A 21,434-nucleotide genomic window follows, 5' to 3' on the forward strand; every position below is an offset into this window, starting at 1 on the left:
CACAGTGCTACCAAGTCTCACACCCAAGACCCAGTGCACTAGTGTCAGAGCAATATATCATTATGCCATATGAGCTGTGGGAATTTGTGATGCTTTTTCAAACATATCATGCATTACATTCATTTAGCAGTAGGGAAAACAGATATCACTGCCAACTCTTGAATCCAGGACCTACTACATTAGAGTCAGAGCAACATACCACTACACCAAATCAGTTCTAGCAATCTATTGGTACACATACCTCTCAACCTCTTAGTGCAAGAAACTGGATGAACACTGACCAACTGGGGGACAAAGGTCCAACAATAGGCAGATATTTTACATAGTGCAGTTATACATATCAGAAAGCTGCTAGAGTGACATGGTTTGTTTTAACATACATTTTCTGAAGGATTTGAAGTCTGTAACTCAAACCTCTGTCATTATTTAGTGCCATCAAACCTCAGATTATCCCAGTTATCTGCCAGAAAATAATAAATATTCTGTGGAACAGACCAAAAATATGAGCACAAACTCTGGACATTCTGTGAAAATATGTACAGTTTTTTGTATGCTGATGCATTTGTAAAGTTATCAGGTAGTACAGGGATATAGCTTTAGGGTGAGAAACATCACTGCCAAATTATGAACACAGAACCATTTGAACTGCGGTCAGAGCAACATACCAGTAGGCCAACTGACCTCTTGAATACAGCAACTAAGTTATATGAACATATCCTGATAGCCAGTAACACAGTACTTTGACATATGGTGGCCAAAATCAAAGTGTACTTGGGCCTCTGACACAGACACAGAACAAGTACACAGAACAATAAATGCTGAAGTGTCACATGTGACTGTACAGATTTCCACAGAATGTCCAGGGTTATGGCTCATATTTATGGCCTGTTCCTCATAACAGTTGTGTTATTCTGCTAAATCACTGGGATGATATCAGGATGGCGGTCACTAAATAGTAATACACATTTGAGTGTCAGACTTCAAATCCCTTAGAAACCGAAAGTCAAAACAAACACTGTTACTCTAGCAATTCTCTAAGATTATGACACCAATATTTCTAATCCCTCCCTATTTGTGAACCTTTGTCCACACATTTTGCTGTGCTGTGTCCATATTTCCTGTGCTAACAGGTTGAGAGGTATGCAGACATAGCATGCAAAACTGTGGACACAACACATCAATCCAAAAAGAGGACAGTATTTCCACCTACCCTGCTGTAGCTCCCACACCTACATATTGTCCTCTTCACAGGCCAGGAAAAGAGGCAAGGCCTACACAAAGGTCTTAATTATAGCACTGTGTTGTCATGACATTGGTTAATAGGAACACAACCCAGCTGTTCTGGATGCAATTAGCAAATGGGAGCAACAGATTGGTACACAGGCCATCACATCTTCATGAGCATTACCTACAAAAGGCAAGCTGATGCCTATGCAAAACAGGTCTGATGCTTTCATCAAGAAGACAGACTGTGACTGTTCACAACACCTTTTGTGGATTTATTCTGAAAAAGGGGTACAGCACTATACCAGGTATGTCAAACAATTAAGTATGTAATGGAATGCAGATGGGAGATGCAGGCATGGGAAATAGGAATTTAAACAGTAGCTCTCAACAACACTTCCAGGACTGTCATGTTGCATGTTATTCTGCTGCCCAGCACCTACAGCCATCCCTGATAACTACATCTGCAGCATACCTCTGAACTGTATAAGGTTTTGCAGAATGTCTTGACATTTGCCTCACAATTTGGCCCATGTTTTCCATAAAAGTTTGTTTTTCTGGCAAGTTAGTGGAAAATCATGAAGGACTGCAGTCATAAAATAATGATGTCTGGTCCTGCAGATGTCGGACACTTGTGAGGAGGTCACCCTATACCACATATGCACCACTCTCTCTTATTGTGTATCTCAGATGTTCCTGTAATGTCTGCATTCACCTATAGTACCACTTACCTGTTTGTCAGATGTAGGCTGGATGACCTGGTACTGTTACCCGGCAGTCGATGACAGTGATGTGTGTGGACACATAACAACACAGTCTGTCACAGCAGTCAGGACATTTCTGGTAGTCCTGCTACCATCTCAGGTTACTAGGCTATGAGCCATGAGCAGTCATATGCCAAGGCCACAAGTTAGCCCATGTGTATGCAAGGCAGCAGCTGTCCCCATCCAACAGGGGCACAGGTGATATTCCAAGGGTGTATATGCTGTTAACCATCCATTTCACCAGGTTACACCTGCAAAGGTGTTGGTAGCTACCCTGTCTGATGTGGACATGGTGCCCATTCCACTGCAAGGTGTGTGTGTGTGTGTGTGTGTGAGACACACATGTGAGCTGCCAACAAGGCCAGTCTAGGTCACTTACCAGGGTGTGTGTGTGTGTGTGTGTGTGTGTGTGTGTGTGTGTGTGTGTGTGTGTGTGTGTGTGTGTGTGTGTGTGTGTGTGTGTGTGTGTGTGTGTGTGTGTGTGTGTGTGCATGTGTGTTGACACAGTGAATCATGACTTGCACTTCTGCATCCGGCAGTCCCAGCAATGTGAAGACCATGATTTCCTTGCATGCCACAGTGAGGTCACTCCTGAGGAGTATGTATGACACTGGGTAGAGGGTTGGCCTTATAGCCTATAAATGTAATGTAGATGTTTGATGGTCTGGTATTCACAGTCATGGGGAAACACTTCACACACAAGCACACACACTAGTATAGTAGGTTGCATTGAGATTCAAACACCTACCTATCTACATGTACATACTATAGTACTGCCTATTTATCACACGTACCACAATGCATATGGACCAATGAGTGTCCAAAGGTACATCTAAGTTGAATAACTTCAGCAGCCCTTATAAAGTAGGGTGATGGGAAGAGTACTGGATACAACAGGCCTCAAAATGGTATAACCAACACGCACAGAATATGGTTCTCACCCACACATAATCACAGTTGTCAGTATTGAGATTAGAACCCCTACCTATCTAGTTATTTGTACTACAGTGTTGCTCAATTATTGCACATGCCACGAAGCTTATAGGGTTGGAGAGGGTCCAAAGGTACATCTAAGGTGAATGACATCAGCATGTCTTCTAAAGTAGGGCAATGAGAAGTGTACTGGGTGGAACAGGCCTCACAATTGTATAACTAGTGCACACCCACAATCACAGTTGTCAGTATTGAGATTAGAACCCCCTACCTATCTAGTAATTTGTACTACAGTATTACGCAGTTATTGCATGCTCCACAGAGCTTATAGAAGTGAGCAGTGTCCAAACGTACATCTCTGGTGAATAACATCAGCAGGTCTTCTAAAGTAGGGCAATGGGAAGTGTACTGCGTGGGAAAGGCTTCAAAATGCTTTAACCTGCAAACATAAGCACACACACACACTTGCCAGGACTGAGATTAGAAACCCTACCTATTTAGTAATTTGTACTATAGTGTTATGCAGTTATCACATACACCACAGAGCATATACAGCTGACAAGTGTGCAAAGTTACTTCTAAGGTGAATGACATCAGCAGATCTTGTAAAGTAGGGCAATGGGAAGTGTACTGAGTGGGAAAGGCCTCACAATACTTTAACCTACACACACACACACACACACACACACACACACACACACACACACACACACACACACACACACACACATAAAGGTGGGTGATGTGATATTACAACCCCTACCTCAGTACTATTGCACAGTGGAGCTCACCTTCCTGCTGGCACATGCAACTGGTTACAATTGGTATGCAGTTGTCCTCAGCAGGACATCACTCTATGCCTTTCAGGGTATCCCTATGACTCACTCTCTGTGCGTGTCTCCCTGTCTCTCTCTCTCTCTCTCTCTCTCTCTCTCTCTCTCTCTCTCTCTCTCTCAATCCCTCTGTCTCTCTCTTCCCCATGTCTATGTGTATGTATGCTTGAAATATTGTTGCCCATATATATGTCTGTGTATCACATGCAACAGATGTAGATATATCACATATGGGCCACCTACAGCTAGCTGAGGGTAATCCTGTCTGATTGGTGTGGATAGAGACAGTTAAGGTGTACATAGCTGTCTCTATGGAAATGCACAACACAGTTATATAGTCCGATGTGGGTTTAGACATGGGCTGTAATTCTTTAAGTGAAGGAGCATGCCCAATATGACCTTCTATAGTAAGAGTGGGACTTCATTCCAGAAATAGTTTTCCTCTGGTCCAGGGTTTTGTGTGCTACAGCCATACCTCTCAACCCATTACTGCAAGAAATCTGGAGATAGCCTGCCAAAATGGGGGGACATTGGCCCAAACATAGGGAGATAATGTAAATATTGTTCTTATAAATGTAGAAAGTTAGTAAAGTAACAGGGTTTGTTTTAGCAGGCATTTTCTGACATATATGACGTCTGACACTGAAATGTACGATGTCATTACTTACTGACAGAAATCCTCAGTTCATCACAGTGATTTACCTGAGAAATACAAGCCATATGATGCACAGAACAAAATTATGAGGCAAACAATAGACATCCTCGCCCAATTCAGCCAGTTGAGAGGTGTGGCTACAGCCAATTGGCTGATGAAGCTGTGCAAACAGTCCAGCACCTCAGTGATACACTGGTTGGAGATCTCCTGCTTGTGTGGCATTCTTCTTAACTGAAAAGTCATATCCTGGTGTGGGTACAGAGTGCATTCTACTGAGCAGAGATGTCCATTATATGTGTGGTATATTCCACATAGCACTGTGATTTTCAGATATGTCAGTGCAGAGCAGCATAGAGTAATGTGGTGAACTACTGACAGACATTTGTTGATAGGTTGATAGACTGATATGAGGTTACTGGGCCATTGGCCCTGAAGCCCTTATAACCCTTGCAGATGAGAGTGTAGCCCAGGTTAAGATATGTCAGCACGCAGAGCCCCTGCCCAGCAGAGACACAAGTGGAATCACAGGACTGCATTTTCTGTTTCCCATGCACTTATACAGGGAACACTTCACAAGGGGTATTGAGGTATTCGGCTTGATGTGGACAGAGAGTGTATTCCACAGATGTTGGAGTCTGTGGGACATGTATCTGTCACACCAAGCTCTACTGATATCACAGACCAGATTGATGTTGCACCTACAGTTTGATCGAGTGGTGCTTGACTTCCAGATGTGCAACAGTCCCATCAAGGCAGGGTCTGGATTGCTTTGTATGCTAGACAGAGGTCACCTCTGCAGAGTCAGTATGTAACTGAGTAGAGGGACAGTGCTGTTAACATATCTGTGTAGGGTAGGTGTTTGAGGTCCTTGATTCTCCCGGTGAGGAACCTCTGTGGTCTCTCCAGCTGCTGCAAGTTCTTTGTGAGATACATGCCGAAGGGGGCATTGTACAAAATGTTGTTGTTGTTGTGTCTTTCGGCTTATCCCAGTTAGGGGGTCATCACAGCGGAACTCCGGTCTGCTAATGTTTGGTAGTGGATTTTTACGTGCCGAGTTACCAGCCCTGACACATGACCTTCAATGAAGGCACACCCATTCACGCATGCCTCCACATAGAAGACGCTCTAGCTGAAAATCAAATGGGACAACATCTTGCTGTGACGACAACGCTATCAACGGCATTATACAAAATAATTGGCCTTATAATGTTAGAATACATGGATCTTATGACCTCTTTGTCCCTGGATGAGATACCCTTACTTTTGAGTTGGTCCATCCATGAAGCTTTCTGTACAACAGAAGCTACATGGTGCTCAAAATTCAGGTTGCTATAAACCTGGGTGGCCAAATGCCTCACTAAAGATTGTGTGTGTAGAACATTGTTGTTAATGTGATAATATGTGGGGTCATCAGTCTCCCTGAAGGGGATGATGATGCATCTTCAGGCATGCAGCTTGAGGCCATGTTTCTGGCAGCAGTAATTTGTTTTGATGAGACCCAGTTGTAGGATGTCCATATCACTTTGGATATTGATGACTGTTCCCAGCTTGCAGTCATCTGCCAGCATGGCCAGCCATAGGTCAATGATTTTGGCCTGCACCTCAGGGAAGTGTATCCCATATACCAGAGGCCCCAAGACCAATCCCTGGGGTATGCCACTCATTACGGATGTACTGCTTGAGCTGGCTACCCCATTATGATTATGTGGGTTCTATCAATGAACCAGTTTGCTACCCATCTGGTAACACATGGATTGATGCATAGTTGACAGAGTTCATCTACTATGTCCAGGTGGAAAATAGTGTGTAAGGGTTTGGCCAAGTCAAGGTAGCCGGTGTGCACCATCTTTCCCTCATCCATGCCTTTGTTGGCTGTCTCAGGGAAGTCAACCAGATTTCAATAACATACCTCCCCTTGAGAAAGGCAGACTGTGTGGGTCAAGTATTTGGAGTTTGTCAAAGTCCTTGTTAATGAGGTCCATGATAATCCATTGCATGGCCTTGCAGATCAGGCTAGTTAGGCTGATGGGTCTTTAATTTCCAGGATCGGTGAACACTCCACCTTTGTGTAAAGACATGACAGTGGCTGTCTGCCACTCAGCTGTGACAAAGGCAGTACTCAGGCTTTGGTTGAGTAGAGTGCATAATGGTGCTGCCAGTTCATGCCTGAGTTCATGTAGGTTGCAGCCTGGGATGTATTCGGGTTCCATGGAGGCTGTCTTCTTGGCTTTGAGAGGGCAGTGATGCCCTGTTCCCTAGTGATAAAGTGTGGGTGGTCAGGTCCTGCTTTACTGATGGGGGGGCAGGGGGGAGACATTTCCATTGAATCTGTCAGCCAGTAGATTGGCTATATCTACAGCATTTGTGTTTGTGGTGTCCCTGACCACCAGCTCTGCACAGATCTGGCAGCTTCCTTTGGGAATGCAGACATATGTGAGGAAGGCCTTATGATCGTCTGTCTTAGATATTGGCAATTTGGACTCAGAGTTGCCTTTAGAGGGTTTCACTGGTGCTCTTATTTGTTTGTTCAGACTAAGGGATGATTACTTCCAATTGTGCACCTGCTCCTTCTTGGTCCTGGACATCAATGTTATCCTTTTGTTATATAGTTCCTTTATTGCAGATGTTTCCAGACAGATTTACTCTTCCTTGCATACAATGATGCTGTCCTGTCAGGTATTCCTGATTTCATGAATCTCTCTATATATTCTGGTATAGTACTCTTGTGTGCATTTGGACATTGGCGCCTGTTCCTCCAGTGGGGTAGGGGGCTATTTAGCTGTTTATACCATCCCTCTGGTGGTTGTGATCAGCTTGGGAGACATTTTCATTTTACCATGGCTAGAGGGGGGGGGTCAGGAGAGGTGGTGATATCGAACATGACAGCTTTTTTGTCGGATTTTGCCAGGGAGGATGATACCATAGGGGTGCTGCAGTGGTTAATCATGTTGGTTACTACCAAGTCCAACATATGTATCACATCTTGTGGCGGTATCAAGTAGCTGTCCTAAGGATTTAGCATTGATAAGATGGAGGAATCTCTGTGCATGTCTGTTCTGGCATGGTTGGTTTTGCAATCAATGGTTGGGTAATATAAGTCAGCCAGCATCAGGGTAAAGTGTTGAATCTTGATAGATTTGTAGAGGGCCAGATATGTGGGGTGGGTATCCTGAGTTAGATATGTTGGCCTGTAGCTGCCTATAATTTGCATAGGGATCTTGTCAACAGTTAACTGCACTTGGAGTGTCTCGTGTGTGTCAGACTGACCAGCCTGGAGGTGTGTGTCTGTCTAATATATATTTATACTCCACCTCCTTTAGCATTGCTACCCACATTTTGGGGTCTGACTGTATGATTGGATGAATGATCAGGTAAGGATGGGTTGCTCTCTGCAGCTGTGGCCCAGGTTTCTGTGAGTGCATAAATGTCACCATCTTCCAAAGTTATGAATGCTTGCAATGAGTACATTTTCCTGTTTAGACTCCTAGCATTTAGCACCATGGCTTTTAATTTTCATTTTGTTGAGTGGTTTATATTGGTAGTATGGACCCCATAACATTCCCTAAAAGGGCACTATGGGGGAGGCAAGGGCCTTTGCCAAAAGCCTGAAGGCCAAGTGAGACAGATGCAGGCCATCTCTAGCAAAGCAGCATGGTCTGTCAGTCATATGTTCCCAGGTTGCCAGGCAGTGGATATCCCTGGGATGACACCAGTAAGTAAGCCAATTGTTACTGACAATCATTTTCTGTTTGTATTGAGCCATCATTCTGGATGATGGTAGAATGCTGCTTAAGGCTAGGGACATACCTGCATGGGACGCATATTCAGCAACCTGAATCATGTCTGTCTTCCTATAATCCAGGAAGGTGCATCTGATGTCGTTCACATCATCACGGACTAGGACAGAGTCATAACAGTACCTGTTGTGGAGTAACTTGATTCCATGTGTGATATGGCAGATTCTGGCACCTGACAAGAAGTAAGGATGACTTTCTCCTTATCCAGCCTGGTGAGAGGCACATCTGTGTGTCTCACAATGGAGTCACCTATGAGTAATATGTTGGGTTTATGGTAAAGCCTTAGTGGTTGCGAGACACTGACGTGTGGATTATGCGTGGTCTGTGGTGTGTAGGTTTATGGAGTTCTCATGTGTTTTTGCCTCTGAGGTGTCCTTTGTTTGGGTTTTTGTTTTGTTGAGGACCTCCACTTACATGGGTGTGTGTTGTATAATTGTGAGTGATGTTTACTGACTCCATACACTGCAGGACACCTATGTTACTGCAGAATTTGTTCTGGTGTGCACATTCGCCAGTTGTCTGGCCAGTTGTTCCCCTTCCCTTTATGTGTGTCTCTTTGTCCTTCTGTAGTCCAGTCACAGGCTTTGCCCACAGTGGCTGCTGTTATGTATTTGTATTTCTGGTGTGAGTGGGGTAGATGCTGTAACATCACACACAGGGTTACATCACACCTCTAAGTTTACCTTTTTAGCAGGTTGTCCATCATTGCACCACTACATCTGCTGTGGTCCTCATATGGTTTGTGTTGCTATGTTATTATGAGGCTACATGTTGGCCCTAGCTGTCAAACCATCACAGACTGACATCTGGACAGGCCCATATATGACAGTTAGACACAGGCCAACACATAGGGACAGGGTGTTAATAATACTCTGGGAGACTGGTTTGGTATTTGCTTGCTTTTTCTTATGGGTATGATGTCTGCTTCTCTACTGTCTGCCACTGATGTTTTGGCATGAACCTTTCTTGTTTTGCAAATAGTTTGGCAGGCAAATGCAATATTAGGACAAGCAGAACAGATATATGAGGCATACTTGTGGTCCTTCTGTGACAGCCTGTCATTCCAGGGGTATGGATGGTGGCCAGTGACTTGTTGTCAGTGCTGACACAGTAAGGTGGCAGCCATTTATAACTTGGAAGTACACTGACTTTCAGGTACCCGCTGTCCTACTAGGCACTGTGTAGGTTACTCTGAGCTGTGTACTGTCCATATGTGTGGCCCTCTGTCCCTGACTTATCCAGCATTCCTGCAGTAACAGATATTGACTTCTGGACAGTCTGTACAACTCCTACCAGAGGTGTAGCTGACATGAAAATAGTTGGCACATAAAGTCTTGGAACATGGACCCTGTCAACCACAGAACTGTACCTAGGCCACTAAGCCACAACAGCCAAGAGTAAGTGCTGCCCACTTCCTGACAGTATTAACCATGCATATATGTAGCTCATTAACCCCTGCATACTGTGGACATGCAACAAGTTATCAAGTTGATTGGGACAGCCCTGGGAATGTGTGCTGTGCTGCTATTACCCTACAAACATAAATGTTACTGCATTTCTATGGGAACACAAGTGTGTTAGGGGAGGGCATACCTGTCAACTGTATACATTTGCACAGACTGTGCAGATGTTGGCTTTACATTTTGGTTCCATTTAGCATAGTGTTGTGCCTGTCTTGGAGAATACTGGCATATCACTAAAGACCGAAGGTTAGAATGTAATGGCAGACATTTGAGTTTCAGATGTCTTACCCTTCAGAGACTTAATGCAATTGCAAGACCTGTTGTGATATCACTGTGTAAGTCTGTAAGAGGAATGTTTCATCGTTGTCCCTATTTGTCAACCTTTGCCAGACATTTTTTATGGTTTTCTATGGCTGACTTGCTGGGAGAGGCTGAGGGATGATTATGGGACCCCAACATTGACATCCATGCATGTGACCATTGACCCCCCAGTTTGTTAGTCTCCCACATACACTTCAGAGAGTTTTGTCACCTAGGGCACTACTGCATACTCTGGGGAAGCCAGTATTGGGCAGACATTTCCTGTTGTCCCACATAGCTGTCAGTTGTCTGCTGCTATCCCGGTAGGCCACCCCATTCCCTTGCATACATGTAGCAATACCTTACATATGCTACCAAAACATACTACTCCATTAATTTACTGTTAAGAAGAGTGGCTTACCTTGTGCCTGTGGCAATTGTGAGGATGGTGCTTGAGGACTGACTCTGTCTCATGCACGCAGTACACAGCCGCAGTCCACAGTATAAATGGTAAGGTACAGGTAGTGTGATGTGTGTGGCATCCATTTTACTGTGTGTGCGAGTCAAAGAGAGGTGTCAGTCCCTGGGTCCCTAGAGTGTCAGTGTATATGCTATGCATTGCCTCTTTGCCAAGGCCAGGGCATACTGGGCATGCCTATGTCTGCCTACAGGGGCAGGCTCAGGGGGTTCCTCTTCCAAGTCCCCCTGTACCTGTGGGGACCTTGGCAATGGTGGGGGGGGGCTGTGTGCCCCTTCCCTGTGATGCTCCTGCTGCAGCTGTTTCCGCAGGATCATATTGTGTAGCATGGCACATACTATGAACATGTGTGTACATGTAGCTGGAGAGTACTGCAGGGCTCCACCAGATATGACAAGGCAGTGGGACCATGACTTGAGCAGCCTAAACACATGCTCTACAATGTTCCTAGTGTGTGTGTATGTGCCTCATTATGGCATTCTTCAGTGGGTGTGTGTGCATTTCTGATGGGTGTCATCATCCACGGTTCCAGTGCATAGACAGCATCCCCCACGAGAATCCCATACTGGATGTCACCCCTGGCAAATGCCTGGTACAGCTGTGAGGCATGCTAGATGTGGGAGTTGTTATAACTGCCAGGACTGCCAGCACACATATTCATGATAATGCCCAGGACATTGCACATGACCTAGCAGTTGATGGAGTGACAGACCTTGCGGTTGACGTACACTCTACCGTCTTCACTGGGTGGTGCTTTCATGTGAATGTGAGTGCAGTCTATGGCATTCAGTACCTCTGGGAAGTGTGCTACATGGTGGAAGAGATGCATATTGCTGGTCTTCTCCTCAGAGGTGCTGGTGAAATAAATGTGCTCACTGGCATGTCTTAGCATGACATCCAGGAACTGGTGGAGTACTCTGGATCCAGATGCCTGTGAGACTCACACAATGTCCCCAGAAGGTCTTTGGAAAGTACCTGTAGCTAGTATTCTTAAGGCTACACATACCTTGGTTTTGACTGGAATGGGTTCCCCTCTGTTAACTCTGTGTCTGAGGTGAAGCCAGCAGAGCTCGGAGAGTTGCTGTAGCATGTCCCTGTCCACCATGTAGCACTCTAGTATCTCCAGATCATGTAGCCCAAGAAAAGTTACCCTGGGTCTGAACACTCTCCTCCTCCTCAGTCTGGGCCGGTTGTCAGCATCATCCTCATCACTGCCCTTAGTCTGTAGCACGTAGAGATGTAGCAAAGCAGCAGTAGCCCCTATCATTCTGTCAGTTAAAATTCCTAAGTGTGTACTCCAATGGTGCAGAGTTTGTGGGGAAAAACAGACTGAAGGGTGTTTGCATAGTTTATACTGTGAGTATGATACATTCCACCTGCCAGCTATATTACTGAGGGGTTTGATTGGGCCAGTGTGAGTGACAGAGGCCTTATTACTTTGTAGTTGATTGCCTTTATTCTGTTATTACAGCGCACCATGCAAACTGTTTCAGCTAGTGTAAGCATTGCTGAGCAGAAAGGGCCCTACCCTGGACACAAACACGTTCAGCATTTCTTGAACCAGCTAAGCACAGCTAAACAGCCCCAGACACACCCCCTTGCTTAGCTGAGTGCAGATAGAAGCCACAGAGCTTCAATGTGCTTCAACCAAGCATGACACACCCCTTTTTCATTTCAGCTGCTTCTTCTGATTACACCACCGCATTATACCTCCTACATGGTTAGATACCCACAGACATGGTCTCCCATTTTGCTATTCAATAAATTTAGTTCATTTAAATACCCCTACTGGCTTATACCCTAGTTACACCAATACACCAGAGCCTATGTCCTTAGCAACAACTGTTACCTGTCATTGTTATGAGTCTGCATGCTGCCCAGTATAATGGCAAAATTAATGTTTCACATTTAATTGCCTTTTTACTAATTTTTTTTTATTTTCTGCACATTTGCATTTGTGCACCACTGCGCTCTGCTTAAACAGCCCCATATACACAAAAAAGTTTGATTTTTACAATTTCTCAACACTTTGGCATGCCAACAGTCATAGTTTTGGCCATTGGAATGCATAATGAACATAATATATGCTTTACTTTAAGTTGGCATGCCACCGTTTTTATTTTTGCAGTAATGTATGCAGTTACTAACCGCATACATTTCTGCTGTGGATACAGCTTGGACACGGATGCCTGTCTGATTCCTGGATCGCAAATTCACCTCATTTGCATGGTTTTCACCAGCAAATGAGGTGATTTGCATTATTCCATTGCATCCATGCCGAAATAGTGCTGGGAGGCTCATGCACGCCCCCAGCCTTGTCTCCTAGATTGCACTGACTCCGAACTCCATGTTCAGGCCATGCCACTATGCCTACACAGTGTATCGGCTTTATTGAATCTTGGGGTATGTTTATTGTATTTTTGTTTATATGGAGATCAAGGTAAAATCCAATTAGAAGAGAAATTCTGTTTGTAAAGGAAGAAGAAAGGGATTTAGGGTTAATTAACCCCATTCTTCATGCAGCATCCTTGAATCTATATAGAGCTTTAGTAAGATTTAAAAAGAGAAAATACATTTAATAGAATATATTCTGAATATTAAATATAATTTTTTGAGAAAAGATGGTGCTAAGTAAAACATGGAAAAATTATGTGAATGAAGATATCAAAGAGCACTAAAATAAAACTATTTTATGAAAATTGAATATAAATAATGTTTAAAAGAATAGGAAGGAATGATATTTGAATATTATGAAAGAATATTATTATGCTTTCCATGGAAACATTTAGAAAAGGAGAAAAAATACTATTAAAAATAAGATTTACATGGTTTAAGAAAATATTTGAATGCAAAGAGTTTTTTGTGGAGTTCGATGATAGGTAAATTGCCTGTTTAAGCTAATATGCCTTATAAAAGAAAACAAGAAAGAGTGCGAGTTAAGGCAAATTTTGAAAAATAAATTATTATTAGTGAATTGGGTGACATATTTAGGAAAGTAAATGTTGATTCAGTATCAGGCCCAAATGGTATAGGGTATGGAATGTATAAGAAATGAGTGCATTGTCGAACAGAGTATTTTGTAAAGGTACTGAATGAATATTTGAAGGAAGGATTTGTTTATGAAGAAGTGTGTAGTGGGGTATTAACATTTATATGTAAGAAAAATGAAAAGGAGTAAATAAAAAAACTGGAGACCCATCTCACTGAACACAGCCTATATATTTTTAATCAGAATAATACAGAGGAGACTGGAAGGGAGCATGGGGGTATTATAGAAGGTATGTATGGTATAAAATGGAAGGGATGTCAAGAATTGTTATTGGTTATGAGGGAAATTGTGGGTGATATAAATAAAAGGGATGATGTGAAACATATGGTAGATGATATTAGCAAAGCAGATGATACAAGTAGGACATGTTGCTTTGTGGGATGTAATGGAGATGCATGGAACATGTAATAGAATTAGGACAGTGTGTATGTCAGAGTATGAAAATAGTAGAGTCAGAGTGTTAGTGAATGCTAGCTGAGTAAAGAAATATACACAAAGTGTGGTATAAGACAAGGATGTCCCACGAGTGAAGTATGGTTTGCACTGGTAATGAATACAATAGTGAGTGAAATAGCTTATAAAATGAAAGATGCTAGATTTGTGATGCAAAAGGAGGTGGTGATTCCATTAGCTTTGACATAGATAATATAGCTGTAGTTGCTAAGAACAAAACATTGATGAGGGACGTGTCGGTTTGTCTGAATTGTTTATTAAAGGAAATGAGAATGACCTTGAATAAAGAAAAAATAAAGGTTTGGGTGATGTGGTGAAAACTGTGGGTGTATATTTTTCAATGAATGGGGTGGCAGCTAGGCTTAAAATTTGGAAAGAAGATGCAGTTATGGAATGGGATGGTTTGATAAAAGAAATTAAAGAAATGTGTCTTCTGTGGAGGAAGTATAGATAAGCATGGAAAAAGTGGGGGTGGGGGGGGTTCTGGCAAATTCTGTATTTCTGGGGAAAATAGCATATATGTCAAATGTCTAAATGATCCCATAAAAATATGGAAAGGAAATTGTGCAACTGGTATTTTCTTTCATTTGGGGTTCAAAATTAAACCCAGTAAAAAGAGGTGTGTTGTATTTGAGTGGAGATGGAGGGAGATTGGCATTACTACATCCAGTTGCTTAATCTGCTTCTTGAAACTTGTATAGAATATTAAAGTGGGTAAAGGAAGAGACTGACATATTAATAGTGAGAATATTTAAATATACATGTAAAGAGTACTGGAAGATGATGAGAATAAGAAAATGAGAAAAACAATATGTAAATGAAAACAAAAATTAAGAAAATATACCAACTTGAAAAACAAAACATGATAATATAGAGAAAGACAAAAGGATGTGGTATAATAATGTGATGAAACATTGTTATGTAAATCCATGGGAAAATGTATTAGAAGAAGTTGATTAAAGCCATTAAACTCAGGAAAAAGTGATGCATTAATATGGTGGAGACTGGTAATAAATAAGTTATCAGTAAAGAGGAATATGCCATATAAAAAGAAAGTTGAAAGAGTGTGCTTATTTTGTGGAGAGCAGGGTTTGTTTGTTTTAAAATGTAAAAGTGTGATGAAACTCTGGAAAAAAGTTGTGTGAAGAATTTTTTTTTAGAATACTGACATAAACAACATAGATATGAATATAATTACGTATGGATATAAGAACAAGAAGAGAATATGTGAAAAGGGTAGATATGGATTTATTTTATATAATATGGGTTATTTGGAATGCAAAATTGAATGAAATTGTGTTTAATGGAAAATGGATTTTGGCAGATAATTTGAAAAAATTTAGATTATGGTTGTGGAAGAAGGAGTGAAGGCCAATTATGGAAGAATAACAATGAAGATGTTATAAGAAACATGATAAATAATAACAAATAGAAATGTGTATATATGTGCCTGTAAATGTGAACATTTTGATAATATGTAAATAATGTGTTTTTTATGTTGGGTAAAATAAAGGAACCCTAAACTTGATATGTTCTGTGGGCAGCCACGGTGGTGCAGTGGTTAGCATTGCCGCCTCACAGCAAGAGGTTCTCCGGTTCGATCCTCGGCTGGGGTGCCTTCTGTGCGGAGTCTGCATGTCCTCCCTGTGGTTGCGTGGGTTTCCTCCGGGTGCTCCGGTTTCCTCCCACATCCCAAAGACATGCTGCAGGTGGATTGGACACTCTAAATTGGCCCTAGGTGTGTGTGTGAGTGTGCCTTCTGTGGAAGGTTGGGCGCCGGGCTGGCAACTCGACACCGTAAAACTCCACTGCCATTCAATGTGCGGACAGGTGATCTGCTGTGGCGACCCCTAACCGGGATAAAGCCGAAAGAAGAAGAAGAAGAAACTTGATATGTTCTGTGAGATCTTTTATATCCACTTGAACCACCACCAACTCACTGCTCCTGGTTTCATAGAGGCAGTACCAACATTTATTAATGAATCCCAATACTGCAGTCACAGTCCAGGCTGAATTGCTTCAGTGGTGTGTGTGTGTGTGTGTGTGTGTGTGTGTGCGTGTGTGCGTGTGTGCGTGTGCGCGTGTGCGCGTGTGCGCGTGTGCGCGTGTGTGTGTGTGTGTGTGTGTGTGTGTGCGTGCGGTATTCAGACTATAAAAAGTTACTTGTTACATTTGTAGCAAATGACTTGCTAACAACTTCTTAAGTCAGAGCAGAAGACTTCTTTTTGTGTTGCCCAATAGTTGAGAGGGAAGCCAGATTGGGGAGATGCACAGGGTACCAGAAAAGCTAGCTACTGAATTGGATGTAGATATTAAAAATGTTCTTTTTCACTCAGATGTACCATCTTTTGGTCTTCTTAACTGTGCTTGATGTTTATCACCAGCTCTACTAGCTTCTTCTCTCTTATCTTCCCCCAGCTTGCCCAAATCAAGATGAAATCAGTCATAGAACGTAAGGGCATGCATGGGGGTTCTCAACATTATCTTCTACCATGGGGATTTACTGATTTTTGGCCTACCCATTGCCCAACCCCCTTATGGTAACATGGACACATCTTAGGGCAGACATGCAATGGGGATGTGCAGAGTATCACCATGCCTCTGCAGCACCTTAGCCATGCCCCATCCTTTTTCCTCTTTGGACTATGCCCTCTGCATAAGTGCCTCCAGCCTCCACCAGAGATCGCTGACAGGAACATCCATGCAACCATCCTCTGCCCCTCCTTCTGGATGGCCCACCCATCTTCCCCAGCTACTCTATCAGTTGCCTAGGCCTCTAATCAAACCTGAGTCAGGGCTTTATCCCAGTGCACTACAAGAGTAATGGAAGTAGAAATTAAGGTAAAGCAGACTGGCAAAAGAAAACCAAATGTAAAGTATGCCATTAAGGTGCTAAAAAATGGAAAAATGCCAAATCTTCAGTAGTGAGTTGTAGCACTTTGGTAGGAAAAATACAATCAAGAAATGAACCTATTCCTATTGTTCAGATTGGAGAGTTTTTAGCCAAGACATAGAAGCAAGATACACAAGAATTTTCAGCCAGAAATAGGGAAAGCCTTCCACATTGGCCTATGAGGACAAATTTGACAGAGCATAGTACAGATTTGCCTCCAGGAGTGAAGGTATACTCAAATTCCTACAAATTACCTGATGCACAAAAGAAAGCAATACAGCAAGGAAGTGAAGCCAAGCCTATAGAGAAAGAATTTTTCCTGAAATTTCAAACTAAGAAGGTAGAGGTATACGCTAAAAATGAAACAAAAATGCATAATGATACAGCTGAGAATTCTATTAGTAAAACACTGGAAGTAAAATAAATGAGACCACCAGGCTGAACAAGGAGAAGGTCATGGTGAGCTGCCTGTCGGGCGCTAGGATCCGCCACATAACACAAACACTCAGGTCACTCCAAGGCAAGTACAAATATGACTCAGTCATTGTCCATGCTGGTGTGAATGACCTGAGATGTACCCCCCTGGACTACATGAAAAGACACATAGAGGAGCTCTCTGAGCATGTAGCCCAGGCTGGTATGACCCTGACCTTGAGTAGCATCCTACCCTCACCAAGAATGATGCCACAATATGAAGACAAGATGATCAATTTCAACAATTGGCTTAAGTATTGGTGTCATTCAAAGGGGATCCAATGCCTGTCAGCCTGGGATGCCATGCTCGACAAGCCACAATGCTTTGCTAGGGACGGCTTGCACCTGTCACTCCTGGGCTTTCGGATATTAGCAAAGGCTCTTGCCACCCCCATAGTGCATTTTTTAGGCAAGGCTCAAAAGACAAACCCACCTCCATAGGTATCATAAGGGATAAGAAACTAAGAGTAATGCCACTCAACGCCAGAAGTCTAAACCTCAAGATGCACACACTCAAAACTCTCCTTAGCATGGAGAACATCAATATCTGTGCAGTAACAGAAACCTGGTTCAAGGCTCCAGAGAGCACCCCAGCACTACCAGGTTATACCTCATACCATGCTTTTTGGCCCCAAAACTTGGACTGAACCACAAAAGGAGGGGGAGTATCAATATTTGTCAAAGATACCCACACCTCCAGGTTGGTGGCACAGCACGAAGCATCAGAGACTATCCATGTGCAACTAACAGTGGGTAAAACTGCCTTCCAGTTTATAGCCTGCTATAGACCACCCTCCCAAACCAAGGAACCCCACTCGGCCTTCCTGAGAACACTGGAAAATATGAATGGTCTCACCATTATATTGGGCGACTTCAACTACCCAAACATAGACTGGGAGCATTACTCTAGCTCCAACACCCTAGCCCAAAGGTTCCTAGAATTTATAAACTCAAATGCTATGGAACAACTTGTTACCACTCCCACAACAGGGGAAAACATACTGGACCTGATCATCACCAACATGGGGGCTCTATGCTGCAGACCAGAAGTGTATCCCCCACTGGTAAGATCAGACCATAAACTAATCTCACTGGATATTCGCATCCCGACCCCACCCGCTGCCTAGAAAACCACAGCGAAAAACTTCTCTAAAGCAAATTTCACACTCCTCAAAACTGAGGTGGAATCCTCCAAAACCCCCGGGCCTGTGGAAAATATGGCCCAGACTGCAGAATCCTTTATAAACGCATTCTATGAACACCATCAGGAATGCATGGATCATGCAATCCCAAATAAAACCAAGACCCAATCCTCCAAAGGCAGGCGTCCTGTCTGGTGGACCCCAGCCATAAACAAACTATACAATAGAAGGAAGAAGCTACTACATGATAGAGCAAAATCTCAAAAAGGGAAGGCATCTCTGGTCAGTATTAGCAAAAAACTACGGGCACTCATAAAATCGTCTAAGGCCAGCTTCGAGAGAAAAATTGCACAGGACACTAAGGATAATCACAAGACTTTATTTAGTTATGTTAGGAACCTGGGTGGGAATTCCCAGATATGCTCAGAATTAGTCCAAAATGACAAAAAATACACTGAACCCACAGACATTGCCAACATCCTAGCTGAGAGGTTCAGTGCAAACTTCTCCCCCCCTCCCCACCAAAAGAGCAAATATCTATCCCAGCAGAGTGCTGCCCCCCCTAACATCTCAGATGCTCAGGTAAGAGCCACCCTCTCCAAAGCAAAAAGCAGCATCAATGGGACCAGACAGTGTCCCGGGCTGCGTCCTACATGAACTCCAAGAAGAGCTAAACCCAAACATAAAACTACTGTTCAATCTCAGCCTTACTACAGGATATGTACCCAAAGAGTGGCGTACAGCAACAGTGGTCCCTCTCCACAAAGGTGGTGCCTCAACGGATCCTGGAAACTATCGCCCCATAAGCCTGAGTAGCTTGGTCTGCAAAGCTATGGAAAGGATCATCATTGACCTCATAAATAAAGATATTGGGGACCTACAGACACTGAATCCTACCCAGTTCGGCTTTGTTAAGGGCAGATCCTGCCTCTTAAACCTGGTCGATTTCTTTGAAACAGTCACCAAGGCCATTGATGAGGGGAAGGTGGTCCACACAGCCTACCTGGACCTCGCAAAAGCCTTCGAAACAATACCCCACTCGGGCATTATAGATAAGCTCACCAGCTTAAATATAAACCCCTATGTCACTAGATGGGTTGCAAACTGGCTCAAGGACAGAACCCACATGGTTAGAATTGCTGGAGCCATGTCAGACTCCAAACCAGTTACAAGTGGCGTCCCACAAGGCTCAGTCCTGGGACCTGTCTTGTTTGGTATATATTTCTCGGCAGTACAGGTCAACATGTAAGGACTGTGGCTGACCAAGTTCGCAAATGACTGCAAACTAGGCGCCATAATTGACTCTCCAGCCGACACAAGTATCCTACAAAAGGGCCTCATAGAAACAGACAACTAGTGCCAGAGCCATGGCCTCAAGCTAAACGCAAAAAAGTGTATAGTCATCCCCTTTGGCAAAAACAAAGTGCTCACAAATTACCACATAGGTGGTAATCCATTAAGTACGTTAGAAGTAATTAGGGACCTGGGGACCCAAGTTGATAGCAATCTCTCATTTGAAAACCATGTGGCCAAAGTGGTTAGAAAAACATTTTATATAGCCCACCTAATCATGAAGGGATTCACATCTAGATCAGGGGAGGTCATCGTGCCTCTTTACTCATCCCTCATCAGGCGCATAATTGAGTACAATGCCCCTTTTGGGATATACCTTTCCCAGACACCTGCAGCAACTGGAAAGACCCCAAAAGTACCTCACCAAGAGGATCAAAGGGCTCAAACAGATGCCATATGCTGCCCGGTTAAAGAAACTCCAGCTCTACTCAGTGGCATACCGCCTGCTCAGAGGCGATCTGTGCCTGACGTATAAAGCCATTTCCAACCCAGAATTAATGGACATGCTGCACCTCAGAAAATCCAAATCCCATCGAGCTACGCGCTCGAGAGACTTGAACCTCAGCACTGAAATAAATAGGACATGCTGGAGGGACAGATTCATAACCCAGAGGCTCCCTTCACTCTGGAATAAAATCCCAGTCCAGGTTAGGCAGAGTCCCTCATTGACTCTCTTCAAGAGGAATCTTGATGAGTGGATGGGAGATCGTAGGTTTACCCCGGGTATGACTTCTGTGTCACTGTTAGACAGAGGCACAGTATACTAACCTCGAAAAAGGGCATAGCAAAATTAATTTAAAATGGGTGGCGAAAGCCAAACACACTCTGGCTAGGCTTATAAATGCCCTAGGGCAGATAGCCTAGTATGAACCTATGAACCTATGAGTAAAGAGTCTAAGAACAAATTTAGTATTATCTTTGATCAAGAATTGATGAATTGTTATATTACCTGAACAGAGTAAATAGTTACATAAGGTGGGCTCTCAGCAGCAGTAGGAACAATGTAAGCAATAGAAAACAGAAGCAACATGCACACACACACACACACACACACACACACACACATACATATATATATATATATATATATATATATATATATATATATATATATATATATATATATATATATATATATATATATATATATATACATATATATATATATATATATATATATATATATATATATATATATATATATAAATATATAAATATGGGTCTACTGCTTTTAGTCGAATTACATTTGGTCGAAAATGATTTCAGGCAGCCCACTTCACTGAAACCTCATTTGACTGAAAGCATATTTGGTCGAATTACATTTGGTCGAAAATGGTATTTAGCCCCTGCCCCACTGCAGTGCGACCCTGAAGTGACAATATAAAGTTGGGGGGGTGGGGGCACAGCCCCCCACATAGGGGGGTGTGGGGGGGCTGAGCCTCCCCCATTTTGCAACCAGTTTTTACTGATGTTATATGTTTTCATGTATTTTTAATGGATACACATGTATATAATAGTGCATAAATTGCAATTATGTGGGGGGCTATGTCCCGCACACACCCCAGTGTGGGGGGCTGTGCCCCCACACCCCCCCTTACTGAATATTCTCACTCCAGGGTTGCA

Source organism: Protopterus annectens, chromosome 5.part0, assembly GCF_019279795.1.
Source record: "Protopterus annectens isolate FY-2018-M chromosome 5.part0, PAN1.0, whole genome shotgun sequence".
In the NCBI taxonomy this organism is placed as follows: domain Eukaryota; kingdom Metazoa; phylum Chordata; order Ceratodontiformes; family Protopteridae; genus Protopterus; species Protopterus annectens.